We start from the raw sequence: 8864 nt of genomic DNA, 5'->3' as shown, positions 1-8864 counted from the left end.
GGCATACAACATGTGCTATAGGTCAGGCCTATTAGATATTTCTTCTATCTAGTAACTAGTGCTTTTATTGATTTGGGAGTAGCATGTCAATGTGATGAGTTTTGTGGTGAGAGCAATTTGTGTTGGGGGATGCTTTCTATAGTTGCTATTGTATGTAAAGCGAAATGATATTTGTTACCGAATTTGTTTCACGACTCGATTTCATCTTATCTGAACATCTATGCAAAAATAATAGCATTCAAAATTTCATATATATATAATAAATAAAAAAACCCATATAAGATGTAACGAGTTTCAATAAAATAGTATGGTGATATCTAATAGTTCTCATATGTAAAACATTGAAGTAATGTGCTTCTTAGCATGTTTATTTAAATGTAATCAGTTTATATAATGAGTTCAAGTACTTTTGTGTTAATATTTTGTTAAGGTGTTAGGTGATGATTGGTATGTATCAATAATGTACCAACTTCTAATTTTCCAAACATATGGTCCTCATAAACAAAACAGCAAAGCAATCACTGTTTTAGGGGGGCTCCATAATCCAAAACACTGTTTAATGAATTTGAGAGACGGGTAATGCAATAAAGACTACAAGTGGTTGTATATTTCATAGTATATATAAGAGTTTTAAATATCGATTATTAAAATTAAAGATTTTCATACTGTTATTTATTAATATATTAATTAATATTGTCTCATATTATTATCAATAATATTGATACATAACTTGTTATGTGAAATTATGGTATATATAATAATGATTATGATTTGGGGGCCTATAGAATTCTCTGAGCATGTTGAGGCCACGTTTTAGGCTCCAAACGAAACAAAGCGTGCGCAATGATTGAATCTGCCTTTGCTTTGCATTTCAATATCATTAAGTTGGGTTGTGGGTGGGAGATGGATTGGACCATCTCATCTCTCTCTAGTTTTTTTTTTTTGGAATCATTAATATTCAACTCATTTATGGTGGGGTTTGGCAATTATTTTCCTAAGCTTCACCCCTTTATTATTATTATTTTTTTAGCTGCAAAGAAGCTTTTTTTGCAAAAAAAAAAAAAATTTATATTTTATGTCCCCTCACCGTATGGTTATACTCTTTTTCTTAAGCAATTCGCAAGCATTAAAATTTAATTATTTATTTTCTTAATATGTAAGAGACATCCCACAGAGGAGAGTGGGATTTCATCTCTTTAGAGATTCATGGCGCTCCTTTGACAACTTTTTAGCATTTTTTTAGCGAGTTTCAAAAACACTTCTATCTTGTAGACTTGAGATTTTAATGCATTAGAAGAGGGTTTTGAGAGTTTTTCTAATTTCGATCCTTAACAGATTTTTAGATTTTTAACACCCACAATAATATCTTTTACTGTTGTGGGTGTTTGCGAGTTTTGGCCTCCAATGATTTTTGATGTTCATGGTGGCAACAGTGGAGTTTGAGGGGATGATTGTGGCGGCATGGGCAGTTGTATTGGTGATTTTCCTAAACTTCTTTTTTTTTTTTTTAATTTTTTTTTTGCAATTTCTGTAGTTTGTGTAGGATTTCTTTGTTGGGGCATATGGACTTTCTTGTATATGTTGCTTGTTTTTCCTTTACTATATAAACTGCATTTACCTCAATCTAAAAAATTCTTCTGCTTATGTATGATCAAAATTTTCCTCCTAAGCAGATCAAATACATGTAACTAGGACAAAAAGATCAATTACTTGTTTTATTTTTATATAAAATTGTTGGTTATTAACATATCTAAAATTTAAGTCATTAAACTTAACAATAACTTAATTATTCATGTCCCAAAATGGGACAATTATATCTCTTCTTTGCTTAAAAGATCTGCTTTTCAATTTCATCCTCAAAAGGGTTGGCTTTTCTTTTAGGCACCTCAACTCAAACATAGACTTGTCAAACAAACCTTTTAACTAATAATTTTTAGTAGATTTTATTATAAAAAAATCGCTTGGTGGGTGTTATGGGAAGCTGTCGGCTAACACAAGCTTTTAAAAATAGTTCTTATCTTTTATTCAAAAGATGATGAGAGAAATTAATAGATATGGTGCCCCTTTTTTCTTGGGAAGTTTCCTTTTTTATTAACAATAATAACAAAAAAAAAAAAAAAGGTTCATACATGTGTTTGATTTTTTTTTTGGGCACATAATACAACTATAATAATAATAATAATAATAATAATAATAATAAAGTATTGAGGTCCATTTTTAAAACTCTTGGCCCTAAACTTAAGTCTTTTTGAGTCAAAATGACATTATTAGGTCAGAAGAACACTTATATGTTCAAACAAGTAATACTACGCATCATGAAAAATTTCATGAAACCAAATATGATTTTGTAACATACAATAAAATATTACAAACTAATTTAAGGATAAAGAATTTTTATGAAAGCTTTTCATGATATTTTTCATGATATTTTTACTTATCTGTCTATCAGATCAAATGTCCCACTACCTGTACATGTGTTATCTATTTGTGCAACTTATTGTTCAAATGTCTCACTATCGGTGCACTTGTTACCTATCTATTTAAATACCCTACTATTTGTACATTATTTATTTATTTATTTGTCATCTTACTGCCACCAACTATTATTGCTGGTCACCGTTGATGACTTTCGGGCTACTTTTGAGGTAAATTTTTCAATGACTTTTATAACAACTTTTTAATGCATATTTTTATCAAGATTAAATCTTAGACTAAGACGTCGTTTGATAAGTGACTGTTTTAACTTAAAAGTCAAAAAGTTATTAAAAAAATTAAAAAATCAATAATTTATACCAAAAAGTCAAAGATTCTCTTTTCTCTCTACTGTTTGCACATCTTTTCGTAAAAGGTCAAAAAGTCATCCCAAATATACTAATTTTTTTTACCTCATATTTTAATCAAAAATTTAAAAAGTTACTGGGCTCCGTTTGGGAAGAGCTAAACGGGATTTTTTTTGACTATTTTAGCCACAAAAGACAAAATAGGCTATTTTAGCTACAAAAAACAAAATATCACATGCAATGTATAATCATTATACTCTTCTCCGACAAAAAAAGTTAAAAAGTTAAAATTTTTTTTCTAAATCAAACTTTTTAACCCAGATTAAAATAACTAAAAAAGTTAAAAAATTAAAAAGCCAACTCCCTTCCTAAACGAAGGTTAAAATAACCAATTTTCAATCGAGGTTAAATGATATACGTCACTTTCTCACACAGAGACGAGCATATCATATTTTCTACTGTAACCTCTTTTGCAGTAACATGCAAGACTTTATTATTATTATTATTATTATTATTATTATTATTTAATAAAGTACAATTTCAAGAGATGAAACCATACTTGGAGCTTTTAAAGCAAAAATACAAAACCAATGTACGCTTGAATTTATCTTCAACTTTCACCACATGACATTAGATAAAAACAAGAAGAGGTAGGCCCACGCATCCAAATGAACATGACCAACGATTACGATAATACGATTATGATGTTGCGATTCTCTTCACACTCTTTTGTATTAAATAAAAATAAAATAAAAATTATAAGAAATCCACATAAATTGCCCCAAAGAACTTATATATATATATATATATATATGACAAGGGAAAGTACATATATTGTCAGCCAAATTAATAAAAAATATGTAACCTTTTTTAAAATTTAAGAAAGTATATTAAAGAATTACTCGGCATACAAATGAAATTAAAGGCATACTCACTTCACCCAAAGGTCATGTTTGATTCACAAGATTAATAGTGAAGTATTAATAATCCTATTAAATTAGTGTGGTAATCACTATCCAATTGGATTAATATCCATTGGATTAATAATCTCACCCCTACCCCATTACTAATAATCCTACAAATTTGTTGGATTAATTATCCATTGGATTAATAATCCTAGACTAAAATGTTAAAACAAACATAGGATAATTGGGCCCACGGATTAATAATCCCAATCCTATGCTCTAATCCCCTCAATCAAACATGCTCAAAAGGTACGACAACAACAATGTGTCAAGCCTATACCAAAAGGGGGGTAGGCAAGGAAGGACGAGAAAATAGATACGATGTCAAAAGAATCGTGTAGAAGTCAGAATAAGAACAACCTTAAGACAACGACGAAGCATGATCAAGCTTAGCGTGGAAGCTATGCCCGATGCATTTGAACACGAGCGCCAGGTGCGCTCTCAGCAACAAGAGAGCGAGAAAATACATGCCAATTACTTCTATAAGTAAGGGATGACCTCCATAAGGAGAGGCACTGTGTTTCCACCCCTTAACAGAAGAAACCCATTTTATTTGAGTTTAAATTCAATCATCAGAGTGCATATCTAACAAAAATCTTTGTTGGGTTGTAGTGGCTTGTTTATTTGTGGAGGGTTAACATAAGATCGCTTAGAAACAAATGATCAACTATATAGGAGAAAATGTAAATATATGCGGCAGCGGGAAAAAAATTGCATTACAAATAGATTTTTTATTTTTTATTTTTGTGCAGTTCTAATGCGTAGGAAGAGTTGCACCAAGTATTTATATTATGCACACAGTAAAGTTGCACCATCATAAAAATATATTTTTTTTCACTACTCCACTTGAATACAATTTTTTCAAATATATAAGTCTCATCCCAAGTATAACTTATCCGAAATTAAAGAATAGTAAAGGCAACTCAATTATGAAAGTAGGAGTCACTTTCCCAAATCAATAAATAACCGTTGAGAGATATAAACCTGTTTTTAAAAGGTTTCATTTTCCTACGTAGGAAAGGAATTTAAGCAAATGTTGGCAAAATTGAGTCCAGAACTTTTTTTGAAAAAAAACTCTGAATTGTCTCTTAACAGCAAATCTACTATAGTAGAATCCACACTGTTTGTCTCGTTGAAGATCTTCGGTTTGACTTCTTTTGATTGTTGTTTTGTTTTGTTTTTTATTTTTTTGCTTTTACTTTTGCTTTTGCTTTTGCTTTGGTTTCTAAACAAATCGGAGTCTAATCAAATCTGGTTGTAAAGGAGCTTCTCAAATCTGCCATCATATCATGTCATTATATGGCCCTACACTAAAGTACGCGGTTGGTGCGCAATTAATTCCTCCTCCTCCTCTGTCTCACCACCACACGTGTGGTTCGGATACGTGGAAGCATGATATGAATTAGTATTAAAAAAGAAATGGGTAAATTACACTCTTTGCATTTAGTTTAGAAAAAATAAAATTAGTTTCACATTTTTAATATAATAATATTAATTTTTTTAAAATTTTAATTCATATAATATATAGATTATTTTTTTATCATTTATTCGTTAGTTGTATGAATGAAAAAAAATAATATTATCATATATATATATATATATATTTTAATATTTATTTCAATTTTACCTACTATTTACATCAGTTTTAGTTATTTGTCTTATTAAAAAAAATCAGTGTAATTATGTCAAAAGTATAGAACTAATTATATTTTCTCCAAATCTACCTAAAAAAAAAAAAATTCTATTTCATTAGAATGATTTGATAATGACACACTAGTAAATTATATTACTAATAATGGGTTTGTTGAATGGATAGACCACAAGAACTTACATAATTCTATATAGTAATTTTGTATAAACTTTCAACTTTGTATAGAATTATTTTATTAAAAATATTAATAAAGATTTCATTAATCTCAGTAGACATGTGAAAAAAATGCATTAAAATGTACAAAAATAAAAAATGGCCACTTATTAAAGAATAAAAAAATATTTTATTTTATTTTATTTATTGAATCTTAGAACTTGATGATTATTTTCATTCATGAAAAATATAAAATATTAATTATAAAATATTTTATATAAATTCAAAAATTATTTAAATATCAAATAATAAACACATGTAATTTTATGAAAGAAAATACTAAAACTAAAAAGTTACTGAAATTAATACCACTTACTAATATTAGCCTAAAACTATATAGAAGTGTTTAAATATGTAAAAAAATATTATGAAAAAATGTCATACGAAAATTAATAAATTTTACACTTTTTTTCTTATTCATTGGTGTGACATGTAGTAACAAAATTTTAAATTTTGAAATAAACCTTACACATATGATAGGTTACACATATATGTAGACTAAAAGTTTGTCATCTATAATTATCCTGATCTATTTCATTTTAAGTGTCCAAGAGAGGAAGACCAACTTTTAGACAACGCTGATCTTGCACAACCTGTTTAGCACAGGCCCTAACTTCATCTGGATCAATCAATATGAGATCTAGAGAGAGAGAGAGAGAGAGAGAGAGAGACGGTGGAGCTCGCTACCTCGCCGGTACAGATGACGGTGGCAACAGAATCTCGAAATCAATTTGAATCTTCGAAAACGCTCTGAACAGCCGATTGATATTGATCTGAATCTTCGAAATCGCTCTGAACAGCCGATTGATATCGATCTGAATCTTCGAAATCGCTCTGAACAGTCGATTGATCTTTCGAGAGACGAAGCTTCTTCGTAGAGTTATCTCCTCCGTTTTCTTCGTCGCTGAGAGAGAGAGAGAGACAGAGAGATGTCTGCGTATAAGGTAAGAGAGAGGTGTGCGTATAAGAGAGAGGGGGCTCAGATTAAAAAATAAGGGTTTCAGAAAAGGAGCGCGTGTATCTACCGCATTTGGAGGTGCTTTTAGATGCCTTTAAATAGAAAACGGTGCCGTTTTGGTTAAAAAAATATGTGACGGTTATAAAACGTCGCTAAAAATTAGAAAAAGTGACGTTTAATTAAACGCCGCTAAATCCTTGATTTCCTGTAGTGACATCAATTAATAAAATTTATTTATTTATAATATTAGTGCTTTAAATTTAGAAACAATATACAAATACAAGTAAAACTATTTTATAAAATTTTTATACAGATTGATGTGACATCCTATGATACCTTCATTTTGTATCAAAATACTACCGTTATTTTCATAATTTCAAATGTTCCATTGACACGTTACTCTAAATATATTTTTGTATAAATTTTCTGCTTCTAAATATTTTTTCTATTCAGGGATGACTTTGACATTTTTAAAGCCTAAAGCGGACTCTCGATATACAGGGCCGGCTTGAGATTTACGGGACTTACGGTGAATTTTAAAAATTAGGCCCTCTTACTTTGAAAAAAAAATAAAAAAATTTATAGATAAAATGATAAGTTACAACTTTTTATTTGTTTGTAGTCACAAAAAAATTACTTACATATATAATTATTAAATTTATAAACAAAACAATTTAATGAAACAATATTAAGACAAAAAAATTAGGAAAAAATTATTCAATTAAAATTGATGAAGACCTAGGTAAAAAAATTAGGGAAAAATTATTTATTTCACTAAAATCTAATAGATAAGGAAGGTAAAAAAAATAAATTAGAGCCCATATATTGTATGTATAGTTCTTCTTGAGTCCAAACACCTTTTTTTTTTAATATATATTTTCATTTTAATAAATATGGACCTAACTACACTTATAAATAAATATGGACTAAACTATATATGGATCCAATAAAATATTTTGGGGCCCTTTAAATTAATCCTAAACCAAAAAAAAAAAAAAAGAACATTGGACCTATAACATTTTACTAAATTTGAAGGCCTTATTTTTAGACCAAAATTTTGGAACCTAAGGCACAGGCCTTACAGGCCTTAGGCCACGGCCGGCCTTGTTGATATAGGGTCTTTTATACATTTTTTTTAAAAAAAAATTGTGATAAAAAGATTATGTACACATATATATTGACAATGCTTACAAAAAGATTACTTTCATATGTAACTATTAAAATTTACTTAAATATGAGCTTAAGTACTAAATTAATGTGAACAAATTGTAACAAAATATCACTTGAACATCATCATTCACACATTTTTAATTACAAAATTACTAATCAAAGTTGCATAATCTAACTCATCAACAAAATCATTTTCAATAGATAAAATTGTTGATCCATTTAATCTTTCTTGTGACATAATTGACCGAAGGTAATATTTAATTAACTTTAAATTCGCAAAGTTTTTTTTCATAAAGAACCGTAATAGGTGTAATTAATTGTATTATATACACAATTCATACATTTGAAAAACAATTTTTTATTAATTTCAAATAACTCACAATATCAATCGGCTCCTTGACATTTTGCAGTAAAAATAATTATTTAATAATTTTAAATAATTCACCATATTAATGGCCTATTAGTTTTTATTCATATATATATATATATATTGGGTTTCGTTGCGGAATGATTGGTTAGGACAGATGTTGATGTCAAAGGAGGGCCACCCGCACGAGTGGTTGGGCATTGGCTCTATCTCCCTGTTTTTTTTAGATTGAATTAGTTTTTTTTGGGGATGATGATGGTTAGGTTAGGCTAAGAACTTTTAGAATTAATTGGATGGCCTATTACATGTGATTGGGCCACGTATGCATCTTCTAACATTCAATAAACTAGACGTATATATTGATAGAAAATTTTGCGGAACATAAACTAAAAATCATTAAGAATTCAATTCTATACATGAAAATTATATGAATTTCTACAATACAACTTAAGTAAATACATACCTTGATCCATGATAATATGAAATCCTCTTGCAAGAAAGAGAAACCTTGAATGGAAAACTTTGATCTTTAAGTTCTTGACTTGTCTAAGATCTTCAAACCACTTCTCTCTCTCTAGGCAATGGGAGCCTTCTTGTGGTGACAACTTAAGTTTTTGATGGAGAGTATGGTTTGGGACCTTACACTATTTATACTAATATTCTTCCCATCAAAGAACCATTCATACAATAAACTTCATTAAATAGATTAATGTATCTTATACATTCATGATACATAATGCATAAGATTAATGTATCTTAC

This window comes from Camellia sinensis, chromosome 4 (assembly GCF_055761805.1).
Source record: "Camellia sinensis isolate YWXY chromosome 4, ASM5576180v1, whole genome shotgun sequence".
NCBI lineage: Eukaryota > Viridiplantae > Streptophyta > Magnoliopsida > Ericales > Theaceae > Camellia > Camellia sinensis.
This window is presented reverse-complemented; position numbering follows the sequence as displayed.